This window comes from Vicugna pacos, chromosome 11, assembly GCF_048564905.1.
Source record: "Vicugna pacos chromosome 11, VicPac4, whole genome shotgun sequence".
Classification (NCBI taxonomy): Eukaryota; Metazoa; Chordata; class Mammalia; order Artiodactyla; family Camelidae; genus Vicugna; species Vicugna pacos.
Genome location: NC_132997.1, coordinates 61,429,863 through 61,453,878, shown reverse-complemented (window position 1 = coordinate 61,453,878; position 24,016 = coordinate 61,429,863). Strand labels below are relative to the sequence as shown.

Here is a 24,016-nt window from a genome sequence, read left to right as displayed (position 1 = left end):
ACAATAAACGAATTTTAAAACACCTAAGCTATATACTTGAAACTGGGTACATTAGGTTCTTTCATCATTGTTAAAAGACAAACAAGCAGGTTTTATAACTGCATAATTCCTTTACAGAAAAGAGAACACCCTTATTTCTATATGATAAAAAGAAGATTTTAACTGAGATAATTCCTTCATATGTCTCAGATTTACTTTAAGGGGTAGATGTAGTCCTAATAGGTAAAAAAGACAGATTATATGTATATATAATAATCTATAATAACACACAATAATCTATATATAATAATCTGTCACATGCAAACATAGACATCTACAGACATACAAATATATACACGTAGATGTAAGTTGGTATAATATAAAGGCATATTTTCTAGCAACTAAAGGCACACAGATTAAACAAGCATCGATGGAAAGTTTTTATCACCTTAGGTAGGCTGAAATCAAGGCTCTGGTGAGGCTAAATTAGATTGATTATTATTAAATAAATGGTTCTCAAACTTTAGTGGACATCGAGAAATATCCATAAATACTGTAAATAAAAAGTGCTATCTGTATTCTAAGCCCAGAGATTCTGATCAACAGATTTTTATAGGATCCATTCATCTCTATTTCTTTTATTTTTATAGTGATTCTGAAGCAATCCAAAATTTTGAGAAACCCTGAATTAGAAACATTATATTTGATGCTGTGTAGTTGGGAAAGCTTTAAAAAAAAAATAGATGCTGAGGCATTACTCCCTAACCACTCAATCAGAATCTGAGTTTAGGACCCAGAAATCCACATTTAATATGCACCCCTGAACTACTATTCCAGCTGTGTTAAAAAAAATTATAAAATTGATCATTTTTTTCATTTACATTTGTCTGGACTTTTAGGGTTGCACAATCAAGAATGTTGTGTCATCACATTTTACTTTGACAAATAAAAAAGGGGAATTATATGTAGCAGCACTTTATAACAATGTGCAACAAATAACTATTATCTTCAATACATAATGAAAATGTCTACCAAGTTATTTTTAATCTTGTAGTCATCTCTCATCTTTCAGCAGCTAAGTGTATGCAGCTTGAATATCAAAGGGAAATTATGAACAAGCTGAAGCTTGTACAGAAGGGCACTACTTCTGTTAAAATATATCTTTCAAATGTACTGATTACATGAAGAGATAAGGCGAAAACTAACATCAATATTATGAACTAAAACAGACAAATTGAGAAGGACAAAAGCACTTCTGGGTTGTCTTTCACAAAACTGTATGTGCTTTGTGTTATATCAATTCACATGTCCGTATGTATGTGAGAAAATTGAGTTCCTATTCATGCTCAATTTCATCAGCAGAAAAATATTTTCTTTCCCGTTAAGAGTTAATATTTTACAAAACTATTAAGTTACCAATTTAGCTACAGGTTATTTTGATTGACACTCAGGAAATGTAACTCAGTTTTGTTTCATTGTCAAATAGCCAGTTAGAAGAGTTTTAATGACTGAGGACAAATGGAGAGAGAAGAGGCCAGAGGACATAAAAGCCTCTGATCAAAATTTCTGAGCAGTGTGAAATAATTGGAAGCTGGTCTAGGTTATTGGAAAGATATTTCATTAACATTTTAAAATCAAATTTAATGGGCAAAAAAGTTATACAACATCACAATATTTCAACAGACCCTTCCTAATCTTTAGCTTCCTTCTTATCAATTATATATTATAGTTAGGATAATTTTTGCCTTATTATTATAAAATTAAATAATCAATATACATATTCACAGAGCTAGCAACTCAACATTTTAAGTTAAATGACAGCTTTAAAATTTCTGAAGTCAAAATTCAATCTCTAAAACATATGTCATTTTTTTTTTAAACTCTTAAGATACATGTCCTTTTTTTTTTTAATTGAAGTTACAATGTGTCAGTCAGTTACAGTGTCTGGTATACAGCACAATGTCCCAGTCATGCATATATATACATATATTCATTTCCATATTCTTTTCCATTAAAGGTTATTATAAGATATTTAATATAGTTCCCTGTGCTATACAGAAGAAACTTTTTAAAAATCTTTTTATGTATAGTGGCTAACATTTGCAAATCTCTAACTCCCAAATTTATCCCTTCCCACCCCCTTTCCCTGGTAACCATAAGATTGTTTACTATGTCTGCAAGTCTATTTCTGTTTTTTAGATGAGTTCATAGTGTCCTTTTCTTTTCTTTTTTTTTTTTAGATTCCACATATCATATTTTTCTTTCTCTTTCTGGCTTCACTTAGAATGACAATCTCTGGGTCTATCCATGTTGCTGCAAAGGGCATTATTTTATTCTTTTTTAAGGCTGAGTAGTTTTCCATTGTATAGATATACCACAACTTCTTTATCCAGTCATCTGTCAATGGATATTTAGGTTGCTTCCATGTCTTGGCAGTTGTAAATACTGCTGGTGTGAACATTGGGGTGCATGTATCATAAGATACATGTCTTGAAGTAGTTAACAGCTAGGATATGTCTTCTAGTGCCAACAGAAATCTTGCCTGCCATTTGAAAGTCATTTGAGAGAATATTTCTTTTTTTTTTCACATTTTTTTCTCTGTGATTTATCATAACATTTTGTGTATATTTCCCTGTGCTATACAGTGTAATCTTGTTTATCTATTCTACAATTTTGAAACCCCAGTCTATCCCTTCCCACCCTCTACCCCGCCCCCCATATGTCATGTTTTTAAGTACACTTTGATGACGACCCCAACACGTAAATCCAAAATACGTAAGAGTTCTTGTCAATAGTCACAAGGTAACCACATATTCACAGTTATCACCCTTATGTCACACTGCCTTTTATTATTAGCAAGAAAAATATATACTTAAAAGAAAAACTAAATGAGATACTGGCAAATTAGAGAGTTCTCAAAGAAACACAATCCCACCAATATGCCAGAATAAGTTAGTATTTAAAAATTCTGTTGCTAAGTCAAATAAAAACACAATGAAATATGTTATCAACAATAAAAATATCACTCTGCTCAAAGAAGTAAGCTCAAAAATAATTTCCATATGCCCAAATCAAAAACAAAACAAAACTGAAAGAATGGTAAGCAGCAACCAAAAGCAAGACACGAAGCTAGAACACTCCCTTACACCATACACAAAAATAAACTCAAAATGGATCAAAGACTTAAACATAAGACAAGATACAATAAACCTCCTAGAAGAAAATCCAGGCAAAATATTATCTGACATACATCTCAAGAATGTTCTCCTAGAACAGTCTACTCAAGCAATAGAAATAAAAGCAAGAATAAACAAATGGGACCTAATGAAACTTACAAGCTTCTGCACAGCAAAGGAAACCATAAATAAAACAAAACGACAACCTATGGAATGGGAGAAAATTTTTCAAATGAAACTGACAAAGGCTTGATCTCCAGGATATGTAAGCAGCTCATATGACTTAATAAGAAAAAAACAAACAACTCAATCCAAAAATGGGCAGAAGACCTAAACAAGCAATTCTCCAAGGAAGACATACAAATGATCAATAGGCACATGAAAAAATGCTCAATATCACTAATTATCAGAGAAATGCAAATCAAAACTACAATAGAGATCGTCTCACACCAGTCAGAATGGCCATCATTCAAAAATCCACAAATGACAAATGTTGGAGAGGCTGTGGAGAAAAAGGAACCCTCCTACACTGCTGGTGGGAATGCAGTTTGGTGCAGCCACTGTGGAAAACAGTATGGAGATTCCTCAAAAGACTAGGAACAGACTTACCATATGACCCGGAATCCCGCTCCTGGGCATATATCCAGAAGGAATCCTACTTCAAAATGACACCTGTAACCCAATGTTCATAGCAGCACTATTTACAATAGCCAAGACATGGAAACAGCCTCAATGTCCATCAACAGATGACTGCATAAAGAAGAAGTGGTATATTTATACAATGGAATAGTATTCAGCCATAAAAACCAACAACATAACGCCATTTGCAGCAACATGGATGTTACCGGAGAATGTCATTCTAAGTGAAGTAAGCCAGAAAGAGAAAGAAAAATACCATATGAGATCGCTCATATGTGGAATCTAAAAAACAAACAAGCAAACAAAGCATAAATACAAAACAGAAACAGACTCATAGACATAGAATACAAACTTGTGGTTCCCAAGGGGGACAGAGGTGGGAAGGGACAGACTGGGATTTCAAAATGCAGAATAGATAAACAAGATTATACTATATAGCACAGGGAAATATATACAAGATCTTGTGGTAGCTCACAGAGAAAAAAATGTGACAATGACTATATATATGTTCATGTATAACTGAAAAATTGTGCTGTATACTGGAATTTGAAACGACATTGTAAAATGATTATAACTCAATAAAAAATGTTTAAAAAAAAAAAGACATGGCCCAAGAGAGCAGAACATAAAACAGGACTAAAAATGAATGTTAAACTCTAACTTGGAGAGATGTGGCCTTAGGCCTGAAGGAGATAAAGGAATAGATTTGGGACCTTGCATAAAACATAGTGCTTCTAAGAACTATGAAGTTATAAATGCTAGAGCAGAAATGGTAAGGAGTCAATGCACAATGTGTGAAGAAAAATTAAGATGTTGAAGACACAAAATCCTAAGTTACATATAAAACCAGCCTAATATTAGAGTTAACTGACAAACCAAGTAAGTGAATGATAGAATTAACACCTGTAAGAACCTGAAAAATTAAAACCATCTTATGGTGATTATATATAAGAAAATAAGAAAGGAGAAACTAGTTAAAGTGGTAAGAGAAGGAACAGACACCATGAAAACAGAACTTTTAAAATATAAAATGCTGGTTTGAAAAACAAAGACTAGCTATAGCTATTAAAATTAAAAATTCAAAGAATGAATTAAATGGCTGATTAAATATAATTGGAAATTAAATTAGTAAATTCAAGGATACTTCAGAAAGTCAAAGCCCTGACAGGGTTGAAAGCAATAATGTATGTTTAAAATTAGCATCAGGGAACAAAAAAAAGAGAAAATTAGTGGTAGTCTATATTTGAAGAAATAACGGATACTATTTTTTAACTGAAAACATGAACCCATAGTTCTAAAAAAACGACAAAAAGACCCAAACAGGACATATTTAAATGCTCTATACCTAGACACATTGTGGGAAAATGCTGAATATTAAAGAAAAGGGAAAACCTTAGAAGTAACTAGAAAGAAAAGGCAGATTTCCAATAAACGACAACAATTAGACAGCCAACTACTCTTCTGCAGAGTAGATGCCAGAAGTGCTGCCAGAAGACTATTGTCAATAAAGAGGGCTAGAGTATATGCTAAGACTTAAGGAAAAAGCAGTTTTAGAAAATGACCAAAAGTATGCATCACTCACAGATCATCACTGAAAGAATACTGTGGTAGGCAAAACAATGGTTGCCCCCCCCCCCAAATATCCACATCCTAATCACAAAAACCTGTGAATGTTACCTGACATGGCAAAGGGACTCTGCCATCATTTGAGGGCATCAAACATAGAGGAAGAATCTACAAGGCAGAGAATGAAGGTGAACTCCAGAAGGTGGAAAAGGGAAAGAAAAAACACAGTCTGCCCTAGAGTTTCCAGAAGGAGCACAGCGCTGCCAACAATTTGATTTTAGCACACTGAAACGCATTTCAGATATTTGACCTTCAGAGCTGTAAGCAAATTAGTTTGTGTTGTGTTTAAACCACTAAAGTCATGGTAATTTCTTAGAGCAGTAACAGGAAGCTAAACATGTATCTCACACACATTCTTTCAAAAAGAAGAATACTGAACTATGTATATGTATGTACAGTTGACCCTTGAACAACACAGGAGTTAGGGGTAGACCCTATGCACACAGTTGATAAGCCACATATAAATTATATTTGGTCCCTGTATCCACAATTCTTCCAAACATGCAGTTCTTCAGTATTCATGGGTCTACATCTTACGATTCAACCAACCTTGCATCATACAGTACTACAGTATTTACTATTGAAAAAAATTGATATATAAGTGGACCTGTACAGTTCAAACCTGTGCTGTTCAATGGTCAACAGTGTGTGTATCCGTGTGTGTGTGTTTGTATATATACACAAAATACATAGTGTATATAGTATATATTTGTGTATATGATATGTATTTGTATATAATACATAGATTGATAAATAGATAAATTTATCTTTGAGGCCAGTATCATCCTGATACTAAAATCAGACACAGATATCACAAAATAAGAAAATTACAGGCCAATATCAATGACGAAGATAGAAAAATTCTCAACAAATTGAATCCAACAACACATTAAAGGGATCATATACCACAGATGCAATGATGGTACAATATCCACAAATCAATGTGATACACCACATCAACAAACTAGAGAATAAAGATAATCTGATCATCTTAACAGATGCAGGAAAATCTTTTGATAAAACTTAACATCCATTGATCATAGAAACTCTCTAGAAAGTGGGTATAGAGGGAACATACCTCAACATAATAAAAGTCGTATATGACAAGCCCAAGCCACAGCTAACATCATACTTAACAGTGAAAAGCTGAAATTATTTCCTCTAAGATAAGAAACAAGACAAGGATACCCATTCTCACCACTTTTATTCAACACAGTACTACAAGTCTTAGCCACCGCAATCAGACAAGAAAGAGAAATAAAAGGGATCCAAATTGGAAAGGAAAAAAGTAAAACTGTCACTGTTTCCAGATAACATGATACTATACATGGAAAATCCTAAAGAAGCCACCAAGAAACTACCAGAACTCATCAGTGTATTCAGTAAACTTACAGGATACAGAATTAATATACAGAAATATGTTGCATTTCTATATCCTAACAACAAAAATATCAGAAAGATATATTAAGAAAAAATACCATTTACCATTGCATAAAAAATACCTAGAAATAAGGTAAAATACATATAGATAGAAAACTCTAAGACACTGATGAAACACAATGAAGACGACACACACCATATTCATGGACTGAAAGGATATTGTTAAAATTGCCATACTACTGAAGACATTCCACCTAATCCCTATCAAAAACCAATAGCATTTTTTACACAACTACAACACATAATGGTAAAATGTGTATAGAAACACAAAAGACCTCGAGTAGCCAAGAACAGAGCTGGAGATACTATGCTCCCTGAAGCAGACTATACTCCAAAGCTAAAGTAATCAAAACAGTATAGTACTGGCACAAAAACAGATGCTTACATCAATGGAGCATAATAAGAGAGCCCAATAATAAACCCATGAATGTATAGTCAATTAATCTACAACAAAGGAGGGAAGAATATACAATGGAGAAATGACAGCCTCTTCAAAAAGTGGTGTTGGAAAAACTAGACAGCTAGCTACATGTAAAAGAATGTTAAACAATCTGTAACATCATATACAAAAATAAACTCAAAATGGATTAATGACCTAAACATAAGACTAGAAACCATAAAACTCCTAGAAGAAAACATAGGCAGAATACCCTTTGACATAAATTGTAGCCATTGTTTTTGGATCTGTCTCCTCAGACAAAGGAAAGAAAAGCAAAAATAAACAAATGGGACCTAACTAAATTTAAAAGCTTTTGCACAACAAAGAAAACCATAGACAAAATGAAAAGACAGCCTACTGGATGGGAGAAAATATTTGCAAATGATATGACCAATAAGTGATTAATATTCAAAACATATAAACAGCTTATACAACTCAACATCAAAAAAAAATTCAATTAAAAAAATGGAAGAAAACCTGAATAGCCATTTTTTCCACAGAAGACAAACAGGTGGCCAATAGGCAGATGAAAAAATGTTCAATATCACTAATCATCAGAGAAATGCAAATCAAAACCACAATGAGATATCACCTGACATCTATCAAAATGGCTATCATCAAAAAGAATGCAAATAACAAATTTGGCAAGGATGTGGAGAAAAGGGAACACTTGTACATTGTTGGTCGGTATGTAAACTGGCACAGCCACTACGGAAAACAGAATCAACTGGTTATATCACATATCATACCACTCAGAAACTGCCAACCTGATGGAACAAACTGTTGTACATACAGCTTGTCTATCAGTTCAGAGTGATTACTTGTAAGGATACGGTCCCTTCTTCCAGGATATGATTTGCACTCAATGAAGATTTTTACATATGGTTATTCTCCTATAAAAAAAAATGTATCAGTCTGAGAAGCAACAAGTGGAAGGAGGAGTGGTCTCATTTTGTCATTTCCATCATCCCTATTCGAGAATGTGTGCTTCTTATCCTCAGAATTTGGGCTCCGTATTGTTGGGAGGTTCTGTCACAGAACTAGAATACACAGCAAGAGTTTCATTAAACTGTAAGAAATGGTTGCTACCTGGGCTCTTTGTGCTAACCCAGCAGGTAAAGAGTAGTCATTTTGGTTGATTTTACAGATCATGAGCATAGGTAATTGGAGCAGGGAGAAATATTTTTAAACACAAATGACCCACTTGGGTGCCTCTTGGTACCCATATTCAATTTTGTTGGTAAATAACAAGCATAGCAGCCACAGCTTAAGAAGAGAGTGTTGACTAGAGGCTCAGGCATCTCAAGGTAGTCTAAGTCACACTACCACTTGAGCCACTAAGGCCAGCAGAGATACTGGCTGAGTCAGAGCACGTTTGAACTGACAATAGAGGAGGAAGATGAACATCAATCCCTATTCTATATTCATCAGGGAGGGCACCATTCATCCCACTGTCATCTCTCTACTATGTTTGTCCATGAGAAAAGACACCCTGGAATATTACAGGTATGAGAAAATGTATCCAAGAAACACAAGGTGAAGAAGATAACGTATGCTGTGCTCCCTGCTCGGGTCCCACTTCAGAGATGAACAACTTATTCTCCCAGGTATTGGGGGTACTACAAGCAGTCAGCCGTCAGCTGTGGACCCTATTCAGAAACTGCCTTAGTTAAAGCCAGCTGCCCAGACCCAGGATATGCTCCTTTCCTAGGTCAGCTGACATCCACTGAGTTATTAATACATGGGTATAAAAGCCCAAGCCTCAAAACCCTCCTTATGCCAGTACAACTATAGAGCACCCCACGGGGTCAGCTGAGCCATTGATGAAACTGAGACTCAGACCACTTCTCTCTCTGCTCAATCGTGCTTCCATCCCTTCTTTTCCTTCCATATGTGTTTATCTCAAGGGAATTCCCTATTTAAAACTTTTACACAGTATTCACCATCTCACTGTCTACTTCCCAATCTGGAACACATGGGAATATATTATGTGATGTTTCATATCAGACATAAAAGAAAGGAATGTATGCTGAGGTTTCAAGGGATTCTTTTCTTTGGAAATCTTGAGATTATCTGACCAACATTCTTACTTCCTTTGGGGACTGTCCCCCTCCACAGTCATGTCATTGCTATATGGCAGCTGGAACAACCATGGTTCAATAAGATCCAAACTTCAGACAATAACATATTGGTCTGAGGTGAGCACCTGGCCCAGCTGGAGCAATTAATTCATTCCCAAGGATGATAAGATAGCTACTCTGTTTCTAATGGCTGACATGAAATATTAACCTTGGGATCTATCAGCTACTATGTATTTTGTCACATAGTACTGACAAATGAAAATGGCCTAATTGTAAGATAAAATGAAAGCAAATACGGCGAAGAGGAGAGAGGAAATATGAATAGGTTCCCAAGGGTGGACAAATCATTGAGTATAATTGTTACTAAATCCCAGCCACATTTAAGTCCATGTTGTTTACTGAGATGCCACGGTCCTCACAGATTTCCTATTTTGATTAAACTACTACAAGATGGGTTTGTGCTGTTTACAAGAAAAATTCTAAATAAATGCCATTGGAAACACTTGTATATTAACATAAAATCTGTTATAATTTCACTGACTTATACCATGTAAAAACTTGTAATCTATTTGGTTTTCTATGGCTTATCAACAATCTCTACATGAGATCAGGGACTAGAACCTAATGAAAAATGTGTCATTCACTCTACTTTTAAATCTCTCAATTGCACAGATAAATGTTTTCCTACATTGGAATAAATCATTTTAGTTGTAAATAATTTTCATATTCATATCAATTTTTAAATTATAAATATAGTATACATTTTCACAGGCTAATATACATATTTAATGCATATGAAAATAAACAAGTACATTATTATTATTAAGTCAATTTCAACCTAAGATCACTAGAATTCTCACAGGAGTTAATTTTTGACAAGATTCTTTCAAGCACAATGTATCCTTTTTTTTTTTTTTTACCAATTTCCTAAACATCTTACATCATTTTAGAAAATGACAGTCATAATGTAAATTTATTCATTCAGCATTACAGTTCAAAACAAATAAATACTACCATTTAGCTCCACAAGCATATTGATGGATGTTATCAGAACATGAATATTTACTGCAACATTTAAATTTTTTTAAGTTTTAGTATTTAGGTATATATGTATCCAAATATATTTATTATACTATGTATATTAATTTTAGATACTTAAAGATTCTGCCATTTACTTTTACTAAAGTATAAAATTAAATGACACCTATGTTCCTCAAACTGAGGAAGAAATACTCATATTCTGCTAAAACGTACTCATTTTTTCCATCAGATTTAGAAAATGGACACAAAGACACAGAACAAGAACAAAAAAAATTATCTCATCTATATGGTAAACACATGAAGTTCTACAAGAAAAATAATTAAACCATGATTAAATATTGTATAAATCATACCAAACACTTTGAACAATGTCTGGCACAAATTTCTCCAAAAATGTAACTCATATGTAATTTTAGATAATCCAAATAAATGTGGGACTATTTTGGATGCCTTATACCTCTTTAGCAATACAATGCAATTCCCAAGAGGAAGTTTTCTAAATTAAATATTATCTACTAATATGTTGTATTGATCAACATTGTGCTACCAACACTGTGGAACTGAACTGGTAATACTCACCTTAGTGTTCTATCATCATGGAATTTGAGGCTTTCATAGTAACTGGATAAATCATCAGGCTGCTCCACAGTGCAATTAAAGCAAGCTAGTACAGCTTGGAAATCAAACTCTTTTTAAAAATGTATCAATACTAATTACCTAAAAGACATCGTATGTGCTTGGCAAGGGATACAAATGTGAGTCAAATATGAGTTCCATTCTCAACAATAAACTTCTACTCAAATAAGATATCAAAGATGTACATAGTCAACAGATATAATAAATCATGCCCAAACCAGTGAAGAGAGGAATCTGCCTGCACTGAGCAGAAAATCAAGTATGGTAAGAATGTTTTCCTCTTCTGTCCATTTTGAGAGCACATATTTGCCCTTAAAAGTAGAATTGAGAGGAGAGGAAGCAAATTTTATAAGATCATAAAGCCAAGTAGAGCAACTGATTTAATTCTGAACACTCTATGGAGTTTACAATATTCTGCCTTCGTTACTGACCTTCTTCAAAACCATGTTAAAGACTGTTCTCTCCTTCCTAAATTCGAAGCACTCTGTTTAACACACAGCCATGAACTATATATAGGAGAGAATTTATAGGGGGAAACTTGCAACGTTTTTTTAAGGGCAGAATAAAGGATTCCAAAGGTGTGTTTTAAATGCAATTTCTCTGATAGTTTATGAAGAGAAAGCAGTTGTTGATCTTGCTCTTAGAAAAAGAGAAGAGATGGAGAAGGAAGTGACAGACACTCTTTTAGCAGAACTGAGAAAAATAGGCCTATTAGTCATAGTCAGGACCTCCTGTACGTAACATCAGGTCTCCTCTTCCTCATCTTTTCTCTCCTCAAAATTAGCACTCTGCTGCCTACCTGCTTTTGGAAATTGCTTTCACTTTTCACACAGTTCAGGCCCTCAGGTGTCTACGCTCTTGACAGTAGGTCCAGCCCTTGCTTGTAGGAAGCATGTGAGGAACTGCTAGGTCAAAATTCCCTTTCTTCACCTGACTGAGGTGCTGATTCATCTCATCTGGCAGGCCGTAAATACCATGCTAACCCTAGGATTTTAAAATACTTAAAATTAGTAACTCCTACTGTTTTTTTTTCCTTGAACATTTTCACAAACCTCTGGAGTTCTATCTCTTACGGATAGTGGTAATTAGATAAGCTTTAACCTTGGTCTTATAAACCCTTACTCTAAATCTTCACTTGTTGCTAAATTTCAAATCCACATGTTCCTCCCCAGTTCAGTTCCCTCTGAGTGACAGCGTACAGTGATCCTCATTGCCCTGTACACCCTAATACACATTTGTTAAATGATGTGAGCCTTGGGAACTGTTTTTATATTTTCTAATTGGATTGCTTCACTCCATCTGCTACCAAATCTACCTGGATATATACAGGCAACCTTAAAAATATTTATGCTAAAGAGAAGCCCATAAATAATTTGACAGTTTTGTTTTCTATGTTTACTTGTTAATTTTATGGTCTCAGTAATATAAGCCCAGCTAATAATCTTCTCTGCTTTGGCTTTTTGTGAATATGCTTCTTTAAGGAATTTTATAGTTCCATTAATAAATCAAAATAAAATTTAATCAAATATATAAATGCTGTGCAGCCATCTGTTTGGACTTAACTACCTACTATTTTAATGTGATTTTGTATGCTGAATACCAGTATTCCTTCGTGGGTAGGTTAGGCATGCGTGTGTGTGTGTGCGCGTGCGCGAGTGCGAGGGGGGGGGAGAGAGGGGGAGAGGGAGAGAGAGAGAAATTGAGACTTTCTCAACTACAAAGTTAAAAAAAAAAAAAAAAAGCTAATGCTGACCAAACCAGAAGGAAACATTTGGAAAGCAATACTATTTAAAGACAGTTCATTCATCCAGTTTTCCCTGTTAATGTCTTCCAGTGCTTCTCCTTGTTTTTTTGTGCCTCATACAAATAGAAAATATATTTATATACATATTACTTGTGGTTTGAGGCTGTATTTGTATGCATTAGTACTGTGAGTCTATTGGAAGAAGAGGACTGTAGAATCTAAGGCCAGAAAAGATGACTACTTAAGTCAAAACAATAAAGGTCATGGTTTCCTTTGAGAAAAAAAATCTTGTGTCTACATATACACACGCATACACACATAATTACCTACTTAACACAGACATTCAGGAAACTATCCTTGTGATGTGTTTTTGCTCTTTCTTTCTAATTTTCAGAACAATTCCATGACTACTCAAAATAGAGATGATAAATAGCCAGAAGATATTATCCATGGATATGGACCACAACAGTAAAGAACATAATGTAGCTTTTATAGTTGATCAGGATTATTATAACAACCTTTAAAGCAGTTCTTCAAGAATGTTAATACACACAGTGACTATAAAACAAAGGCAAAACATATCAAGAAACATACGTAAATAACACACCCTACAGAAAAATCAAAAGCGGTATTATCTTAAACCTTAAATATTACTAAATTTTCCACTGAATTTGTCCTCTTTTGTAAGAGTCTAAAAATTTCTTCTGAATTATATAACCCATTACCTAGACACATGCACTTTAGGAAAAAAACGAACTTTTATCTTTTCTTTTTTTCACTCAGGTATGCCAATATCTGTCTGCCTTTGGCTCTTTGCACTCTCTACAAGACCTTTACGTGGCTTCATCTTCTTCATCATTCTGTCCTCAGTTCAAAAGACTCCACCCTGTCCACACCAGAGTCCTTCCCTGAGTTCTAGACCATCCTAACCAAAGCAGACAGTTCCCCATTGCCACTCATCACTCTGATTTATTTTCCTCTTAGAAATCAGTACTAGCGAACTGTTTATTTCCTTATTTATAGTCTATCTCCCTGAACAAAGTATGAGCACTTGAGAGAAGGGTTCTTTTCTACCTAGCTCACTAGAGCATAACTGCTCATCACATGGCTGAATGGATTTCAAATGAGCCATTCTGTAGCCCCATAAGATTGCTTTTTACCTTCCCCTTTGAATCTGCACTGCATAAAAAAATAAAACATATTGAGAGAGAAAAAAGAAGTGTGTATCAGTGTTTTCAATGAACCTCTTCATCTCCCCCTGGTGAACAATGTGTGAGCATTTATCATGCTGATTATGATTTGCACAGGTAAACGTTGACATGCAAGTGATTTTGAAGGGAGATATAATTGCCTATAAAAAAGATGGATAATTCTAAAGGCTAAAATTTGATCCACAAGGTCCATTTGACCCAATAATGCTGCCGTGTGTCATAGACTCTCTGGATGGTGTCAAAGTTGAGAAAGAGATGAACACAATTTCAACAGCAGCCAATTTTCACAGTAATTTACTTACAGGCAAATAAGAAATACAATTTGATTTACTGACTAAAAACTTTCAAGCAACAAAAATGGCTGCCTTTATATTAATATATCATTCAACACTGTACACTTCTCTGGTTCAATATGCTTCCATTCCACATTCACTACTTCATGTAATCCTAAAAACAACTTTCTGAAGTTGGTAATATTGCTCTTTTGCATTTCAGCGGGGAAAAAAATTAATATAATCAAGGAATGAGACTACTGAAGAGAGAGAAAAATTTCATGGACCTCAAGGCTGAAAGTATTAATGGCAACGGTGAAACAGAAAGTTAGGAACATAGATAACTTTCTCTTCTGGTTGCTGCACGCTCTCATGTCTGCTTCTCACACTCACTTTCTCTCCTTTCTTCCTTCCCTCCCTCCCTCTCTCTTCCTCCTTCCCTCTTTGCTCTCTTTCACTGTTTTTCTCTTCATGTTTACCTTAAGTGTCTACCTTCTTTCCATAGTCCATTCTCAAAACAATAAATTGAGAATTGGCCAAACTGTCCACGTTCAATAAATCTTTGTGCATAAATTCTTTACAAAACTCCATATAGGTAGTATGGCTCATTCAACTATGGAATAATTTACTTTTGCTGTTTCCATAACCCTTCATATATTTTAATAAGAGGTTCTTCTTCACTCACACACTCTGCTCTTACTTCCTTTGAACTTCTTAAGACTCCTGGGTTTGTATATTTGTCTCCTTAGATTTTTTTGCTTAAATACTAATTTCATTTAGTAACATTCTCCCTTTCCTAAACCTACTGAAAAATAAAATCCGAAGAAGGTAATACTACCTCCTCTGAACTCACAATTTTCTTTACGTTCATGTATTTTATGTCACATATCCATTAATTTCTTGTAATCTATTTACCTATGTATAAATTTTTAAGGCAGGTTACTATACATGCTCAATCACTGTGTGAGATCATAACATAAGCCAGTAATCAAGTGATCTAGGATATTGTAAACATAGGATACAAGTGACATCTTAGGAGAACCTCCTTGGTTAAATATTCAACAATATAAATACACATAGATTTAGTTCCAAGTTCTGAAAGGAAACTTCCCTTCCAAGAGTATCTTAAGATTTTGGTAAATAATGATATTTGATGTCTATCCAAAATAAAATAGTTCCTTTTGGTTTTGCCCTTTTCGGCACATTTGCTCTGCCATGCCAAAATAAGAAAGGTTGCAGCAGGTGGTTATTTTGCTTTTGAGCATAATGGTTAATGGCTTTTTCTGCTGTTAGAGTTTTCAAAGCCATTAATTTTATCTGAGGCCCTTTTTTGGCTTTCATACCTTCCTGAATATTAATTAAGTGTGTAAATTTCTCTTACAGCCACATCTCAGTAAGATCCTGAATCAATATTTCCCTCCCGTCACACTTATTTAGGCTCGGCCTCCTCTTCCATTACCCAGACGACAAGCTGACAAAGTACAAAGCTTTAATTCTGCTTTTTGTTTCTTGGTGGGGAAACAATGATACAATGGATAATTTATGTCCTCATTTCAGCCAGCATTAAATCATGGACCTGAGGGCTCCAACAGTTTAGAGGTCTTTCTTATCTAGAGTCTATAGGGTGTATAGATTTTCTTAATAAAATAACTTCAGCATTATTCAAAATAAAAAACAGTAACACAAACATGTGGACTCATTCTACAAAAAACCACAATGTATGTCATTAGAAAAAGTTGGTTAAGATCTCATATCATATCGCCCTATTAAAAAAAAAACATTTTCAGGCTCCTAAAGAATGAGTCAAAAAATATTAAGTTAGAGTCACTCTCCACTCTTCCATAAGCTATCTTTTGCAAACCTACATTCTGAAGTATAACTCATGTTAGTTGTCTCTTCCCAAGCTCAGGTGATTTATCTGATCTTCCTGGAACACGTATTCCACGTATTTCAAGTGGTGTTCACTACTCTCCCATATCCAATTTCTAGAAATTTGTCTACTTTCTGCTTTTAAAGAGCATATTAGATTCTCAGTCTCTGAGCTGTTAGTGAAAAATGGAAGATTGAACATATGTGTTTTTCACTGTGCTATAATTCCCCTAAAATGGTTAATAAAAAGCACATAAAGGCATAGACCTCTAAGAAGAGCATGAGAAAAAACCGTCAGTAGATGGCAGAAGGAGAATACATTTCTCTAAAAAACAAAGCAAAACAAAACAAAACAAAACAAAAAGCCCACAAAGAAGAATAGTAACCAGCAAAGTGACCCTGAGAAAAACCTATCTTTGAGTTTGCAAGGCAGAGGATATAATCCAGAAGGAGGAGATCCATCTGGCAGAAACCCAGAAGACTCAGGATCAGAACTGCAAGATGCTAAAGAAAGTGGGGCAGGGGGGAGCGGATAGCTCAGTAGTAGAGCACATGCTTAACATGCATGAAGCCCTAGGTTCAATCCCCAGTGCCTCTGTTAAATAAACAAATAAACTTAATTATCTCCTCAAAAATAAAGAGGGGGAGAGACAGTGAGATGAGACCTATGGCTAAAAACATGAAGATGCATTGCATGGAAAACTTGCCCTCAGCCCTACTCTTCCCCCAACCCAGAATGCAAAAAATTCCATCAGTTATACGATTTCCTCAGAGACAAAATAAGGTGAAAGAGAGATTCTACTCAAAAGAAGACGGATATTTCCCAAGCAAAGACTTCTAATTTCTGGAATTTGGAAGCCATCTGCACTGATGACAGCAGAGTTAGCCTGAAGAAAGAAGCCTGAGAGAAAGATGAAGGGGATCTTTATTTTTTTTTCTAGTTGTTTTTTTTTTTAACATTTTTTATTGATTCATAATCATTTTACAATGTTGTACCAAATTCCAGTGTAGAGCACAATTTTTCAGTTGTACATGAACATATATATATTGTCACATTTTTTTCTCCATGAGCTACCATAACATCTTGTATATATTTCCCTGTGCTATACAGTTTAATCTAGTTTATCTATTCTACAATTTTGAAATCCCAGTCTATCCCTTCCCACCCTCCGCCCCCTTGGCAACCACAAGTTTGTATTGTATGTCTATGAGTCTATTTCTGTTTTGTATTTATGCTTTGTGTTTTGTCTTTTTTTTAGATTCCACATATGAGCGATCTCATATGGTATTTTTCTTTCTCTTTCTGGCTTACTTCACTTAGAATGACATTCTCCAGAAGCAGCGTCTGAGTATGTGGCAAGCCACGGTATGTATCTTAAATTTATTTTTATTTCTTAAAAGGATAGAACTAGAAGCAACGGTTGAAAAGTTAAAAAGAGGAAGATTTCAGCTAACCACTGTGAATAATATTGAACACATATATTCATTCAATAATAAAACTGAATGCATTGAGGCATTCTGTTTTTCTCTTCCCTGCCAGAAATAATCAGAAACAGAGCAGTGCTTTGTCATGGAGGCTGTGTAGGGAATTTTACTTTGGGTAGAAGGATGTACTGAGTAATGGTCAAGTTACTCCTAGCTCTAATTCTCCAAAACAGTGTATAATTTTTCTCATTGTAAAAATGTATTAACACAAGTCAACAAATAAATAATTAGGTAATGAACAATGCGTGCGGATAGAAAATTTTTCACTTAGGTAAGTATGACCTTTAATAAAACCCAATTGCTTTATACAAATAATTTGCCAGGGTATCTTGCTAGATTATTTGGAATAAAGAAACAATCTCTCTTCAAATATGATTCAGCAGAGAACTATAAAGAAAAAAAAAAAGAATAGTGTATAGCAACAGTAGCCACAGAGGTAACCGGGAGAAAGAAAGAATGGATGTACAGGATTAATTAAATTTCAAATGGAATCACCTCAGGGAAACCAAACATAGGCTAGAGAGCAAATAGTCATTCATCAATAACTGCAATTAATAAGTCAGCTAGAAGTTTGAGAGACGGGTCCTCTGGAGTTAAACACAACTGCATTAATATCCTGGTGCCACCACTTCTGGCTTTGTGTGCTCATCTCTAGGAACGTCGACAACGTTAAGCCTTTGTTTTCTCATTTGTAAAAACAAACAGTAAGAATACCTCACTAAGTTGTTATAAGGATTATATTAGACAATTAATGTAAAAGCCTTCATACAGTACCAAGCACAGATTATAATCACCAAAAATTCCAGCAGCAACACTAACGACAGCAATAATAGTATTGTTATCACTGTGTCAGGCCGGGGATAACAGGAACGATTTCACTGAAAAGACAGCATAAGAGCAGGTTCTTGAAGGAAGGCTAAGAATTAGATATGAAATGGGAAGGGAATATTCCAGGGGATCAATATACTGTGGATTAAAAAGTCACAAATAGTATGTAAGACAAGACACAGTTTCACTGCTAATCTGATGACCAAAATTAATGAAAACTCCACTTTTCCCATTACTCAGTCAAGTAAAAAAGATTTGGTGTCATCAACCACTCCTTTCTTTCTCTAGCATCCCACATTTGTCCAATCAGCAAGTCTTCTCTGCTTATCTTTTAATTTTTAATTTAAAACATACTTTTTAAAACTTTGACTACTTGTCACAACCACCACCCCTCTGGCTAAAGAAATCATCATCTCTCATCTTAGGTGATTATTGAAATATCCAAGACTAAGAAAACCGATCCAAAATGTATCCAAAATCAAAAAGGAGTACAGTATGTCCTTTCAGTGTCGTACGGGAGCACTGTTTAACAAGCCTGCTCAAGGAATATGTAGTTCTGACCAGGATGGCCTTAATGTTCCTCTCAGCTTGACTTGTCTTTTAAACAGGCTTCTTCCTGACTCTAGGCTCCTGACCTCCTTTTTCTTGGAGCATTTACTTCAGAAAGCCTTGTAACTGTAAATTCTTTCTCTGTCCTTTTGCGATGTATGTAAATCTTTTTAAAGCCTCTGGCCAGTTTTCTGACTCAGGCAAGACTCTCAAGCACAAGGTGGGGGAGGGGGGCATTCCTTTGAAATGTAATCATTAAGAAAGAGCCCCCTTTTCTCAGTCCTTCTGGGAGGTAGGAGCCTAACTTCAATGGGTTCAATTAGCGAAAACAGAAGGCCTAATTACAGAAGAAAACAGGTGAAACCTCAGGAATAACTCAATGTGTTAGACATATTCAATTGATTCATCTCTCTGCTAACACCCTCTAGTGTTTTTCCACTCATTCACTTCAGTAATTAAAAACTCTCCTGCCTTTTGTTTCAGTGGAGCTAAGTTCAGACTTTAGTTCTGGCTTTCTACCCTACTGCAATAGCCTTGAATAGTTTTCCCTGCCTATTTAATTTTGGTGCAACTTTTGCTTTGCCATTCTCCAAGACAATGGATATGTCTTTGATTTTATTAGATTCCGTTAGAGCTCAGACATAGTTAAGATAAATATTAACTTGTAGATTTGACTATGATAGAAAAAATAATCTAAAAAGCTATAAATAAAAAATAATCTCAATAATTTCAAAAATCATTTAGAAATCTAATGTCTACTTCTAGTTTAAAAAAAAAACCCTCAGAAAATTAGAAATAAAAGAGAATTTTCTAGGCTTGATAAAGGCATCTACAAAAATCTTACAGCTAACATTGCACTTACTGATGAAAGACCGAATTTTTTGCCCCTATTATCAGCAACAAGACAAAGATGTCTGCTCTCACCACTTCAATACAACATTGTATTGAGGTCCTTGCCAGTGCAGTAAGAAAAAAAGAAATGAAAAGCATCAGAATTGGAAAGAAAGATGTAAAATTATCTTTATGTAGAGATGTACTTGTCAATGTAGAAAATCCTACAGAACCTATGAATTAACTACTAAAATTGGTCAGCTTAACAGGGTTACAGAATCAAGATCTCCATTCTAAACTCAATAGTATTTCTATGCACTATTAACAGGCAAGTGTAAACTTAGAAATATTTATAATAGCACCAAAAATATCAAAGACTTAGGGATAGATGTTCCATAAGATGTGAAAGAGTTGTACAATAAAAAACTCCAAAACTTTGCTAAGAGGAATTTAAGATAACCTAAATAAAAGGAGGTAAATACCATGTTTATGGGTTAAAAAAAAAGCAAACCCTCAGTATTATCAAGAAAGCAGTTCTTTCCAAATTCAGTGCAATCCCCATCAATATCCCAGCAGGCTTTTTTTCCCCCTGGAAGTTAACAAAATTATTCTACACTTCTAACAGGAATACAAAGGGCCTAGAAAGCCATAATAACTTTGAAAAAGCCTGAGACTCCTGTCAACTTCAGATCTTAGTACTTCCCTCCCTTGTCTCCTTGACCTTTCCTCTGACCCATCTTCTCAGTCTTCTCTTTCTGGAACTCCCATGTGACATATATTAGACCTCCTTCACTATCTCTTCTATTTTCTTACATGTATCCAATCTCTTTATTCTCTCATACTTATAAAGTTTGACATCTTTTGGTATCAACATACAGAGAGAGCTCAGAAAACTGAATTTTGTGCATACAAAACAGAATATTAACATTTTCTCCCCTGAGAATAATGTAAAACTAAAATTACAAAGGACAAGAGGTAGAAAATTAAAACTAGCCACAGTGGAGGATACAAGAAAAAATAACCTAATTTTATTGCATAGAGTCACAGAGGCAATTAATGTTAAAAAGCAAGAATAACAATCTAACTGTCAAAAATAAAAGAACTAAGTGGCAACGGGGGACCAGAATAGAGAGAAACCCTCCATCTCTCCTAGCAAGAATCTATAGAAAATATCTGATGTTCTCAGATCAAGAGGTGAATATAGTGCTAGCTTCGGCAGCACATATACTAAAATTGGAACAATACAGAGAAGATTAGCAGGGCCTCTACACAAGGGTGACACGCAAATTCGTGAAGCATTGCATATTTTGGGGGAATGCAGTTTGGTACAGCCACTGTGGAAAACAGTATGGAGACTCCTCAAAAGACTAGGAATAGACTTACCATATGGCCCAGTCATCCCACTCCTGGGCATATAACCAGAAGGAACCCTATTCAAAAAGACACCAGCACCCCAATATTCATAGCAGCACTATTTACAATAGCCAAGACATGGAAACAGCCTAAATGTCCATCAACAGATGACTGGATAAAGAAGAAGTGGTATATTTATACAATGGAATACTATTCAGCCATAAAAAACCACAACATAACGCCATTTGCAGCAACATGGATGTCGCTGGAGAATGTCATTCTAAGTGAAGTAAGCCAGAAAGAGAAAGAAAAATACCATACGATATCACTCATATGTGGAATCTGAGGAAAAAAAAAAAAGACGATGACAAATGATCTTAAATATAAAACAGAAACAGACTCATAGACATAGAATACAAACTTGTGGTTTCCAGGGGTAGGCGGGTGGGAAGGGACAGACTGGGAGTTCCAAATTTGTTGATACTGACAGGTATACATAGAAAGAGAAACAAGTTTATACTGTATAGCACAGGGAAACAGATAGAAGATCTTGTGGTAGCTCACAGTGAAAAAGAATGTGAAAATGAATCTATGTATATTCATATGTGATTAAAAAATTGTGCTCTATACCAGGAATTTACCCAACATTGTAAACTGACTATAACTCAAAAAAATTTTTAAAAAAGTGAATATAAAAGAACATAATTAAGCATTATAGTGGTAATCACAAGAACTGAAAATAGAAACAATTTAAGTTGTACATATTTTGGGGGATGCTTGGTTGTAGACAGGAGTATTGGTTAAGTATTTTAATTTGCATTTCTGTATTATATTTTGCATCATTATATGACTGTATAGTTTTAAGAACCGAATTTAAAGAATTTATGTCTATTTTGCAATGAATCAAACTATGTACTACACATACTTGAATAATAGAAAAATATGGCTTTAAAAATAGAAATAAAATGATATACTCCAATAGAAAACAAATACAATTCAATAAAATGACACTTTTAGAAATAAATCATAAGGAATAAACAGAAATGCAGACAAATATGTATATACAATAATGTCATTTTTTCCAACAAATATAAAACTAAATGTTCAACAATGAAGAAATTGTTAAATATACTATGAAATACTATTCAGATCTTTAAAGTCATGTTTTTGAAGAATTTTAAGTAACATGAGGCAAAAAATGACTATATGGTAGCAAGTTAAAAAATCACTATCAAATTTCATGTAACTTAAGAACAATTGACAAATAAAATACTTCCATATATAAGACTAGATACAATATTGTGAACAGCTACTCTTGGGTAGTAAGAACACATCTGATTTTTATTTTAATCATTTCTGCCACAAATCAAGCAGCATTTCTCATCAACATGCCAAGATGCTATTGATTTCCTCATCTTGCCAACTGTCTAACTCAATTTGATACTGCAGGGTATTTATGCCCATGTTTTATTTGCAAGACACTGGTTAATTTTCTCAGTGAACTGTATGTCCTTGATGTTTCTTAAGTTCTAAACTGCAAAAGAGCTTGTGAATTAGACAAGAACTAGTTCTCTGATCTCTTGACACTATGATGCAGACTTTGAATTAGGTTCAGAAGAAGTAATGAAGCATGGGTAACAATGATCAATTTTAATACTGAAATAAAAATTGATTTCTCTCAGACAATTAAGTTCAGAAGAGACCAAAAAGATTTGGCAGATAGGAAGTAAGAATCTTATTTTTATATATAGAAAGATAATTAGAGAAAAAATTAAAAATAAGACTTTCATCCAGAAAATAAGTGACAGGCATATATAATTTTAAAAAAATACTCTGCAATATAAGTATTTCAGGCAAACCCTTAGTTTGGACTTCATTTTCTATTTTACACATTACTGCTTTCCAAACTCTACAATCAAGGATCTATTTTTTGTGTTGTTTTGAAAATTTCAACCCATTGGTTGCACTGATACTTTGGAACATATAATAAAATAAATTATTGGAAAAATTATCACATGCCTGTTTGTCACAGCATTGTTAATTTCAGTAACATTTGCCAAATGTTTACTCTCACTTTCTGAACTGATCTTATGGGCCAGTGACAAACAGTTCACAGGTCACAGCAGTACATGACCACCCTTCAGTAGTACTGTTCTCAATAATTCTGGACATCCTTTCTTGCATAAATAAGTATAAAGCTCCTTATGAATCTTTGCATTGAGTTTTAAAATAGTAAATTCAGACTACATGCACTTAGAAAATAATCCATTTATGTCTGATACTAATCCTCAATTTCAGAAAGTCTTAGATAAGTATACTCCCTTGAGTTGGACATATTGCTAGCTGTAGCTTAAAAAAATAAATAATGCAAGTCCAGAGAGATGATAGTACGTCAATTAGCAGAAAGTTTAAGGAGTTGTAAGGAATCAGTGGGATGCTGTACCCCCTGGGCAGATAACTGTGTAGTGCACAGGGTTCCACTTTGTGGGGAGGTTGGGAGTTTCTAAAGAATTCATTAAACCTTCCATGAGAAAGAGTCAGTGTTTGGAAATCTTCCCAGTCAGATGCTATGATAGTCAAAAAATAATGACAAAAAGACTACGTTAAGTGATGTTAAATGATTTTTCCTTGGTCCTAGTTTCCTTCTGTCTCTCCTCCCCTTCCTGACCCTGAAGGAATTAGAAGTCTTGCAGTGTCTTTGGGAGAAGGCAGGAATCCCAAATATTGGAGGTTCTGTAGCCTAGAAGTGTGTATATAATCTTTATGCTTGAGGAAATATTCTGAATCTTTAAAAACTGAAGATATAGCTTAATGCCT

The 24,016-nt window shown here is 34.5% G+C and overlaps 1 long non-coding RNA gene and 1 other non-coding gene across 2 annotated transcripts in view; one reads left to right on the top strand and one right to left on the bottom strand.

Moving 5' to 3' along the window:
• LOC116282438 (uncharacterized) overlaps positions 1–24,016 on the bottom strand; it is a 414,543-nt gene that overhangs the window by 142,931 nt on the left and 247,596 nt on the right. The window lies entirely within an intron of this gene.
• On the top strand, positions 21,050–21,156 carry LOC116282452 (U6 spliceosomal RNA). The gene has a single exon (XR_004191972.1). It is a non-coding gene; the product is annotated as a U6 spliceosomal RNA (small nuclear RNA).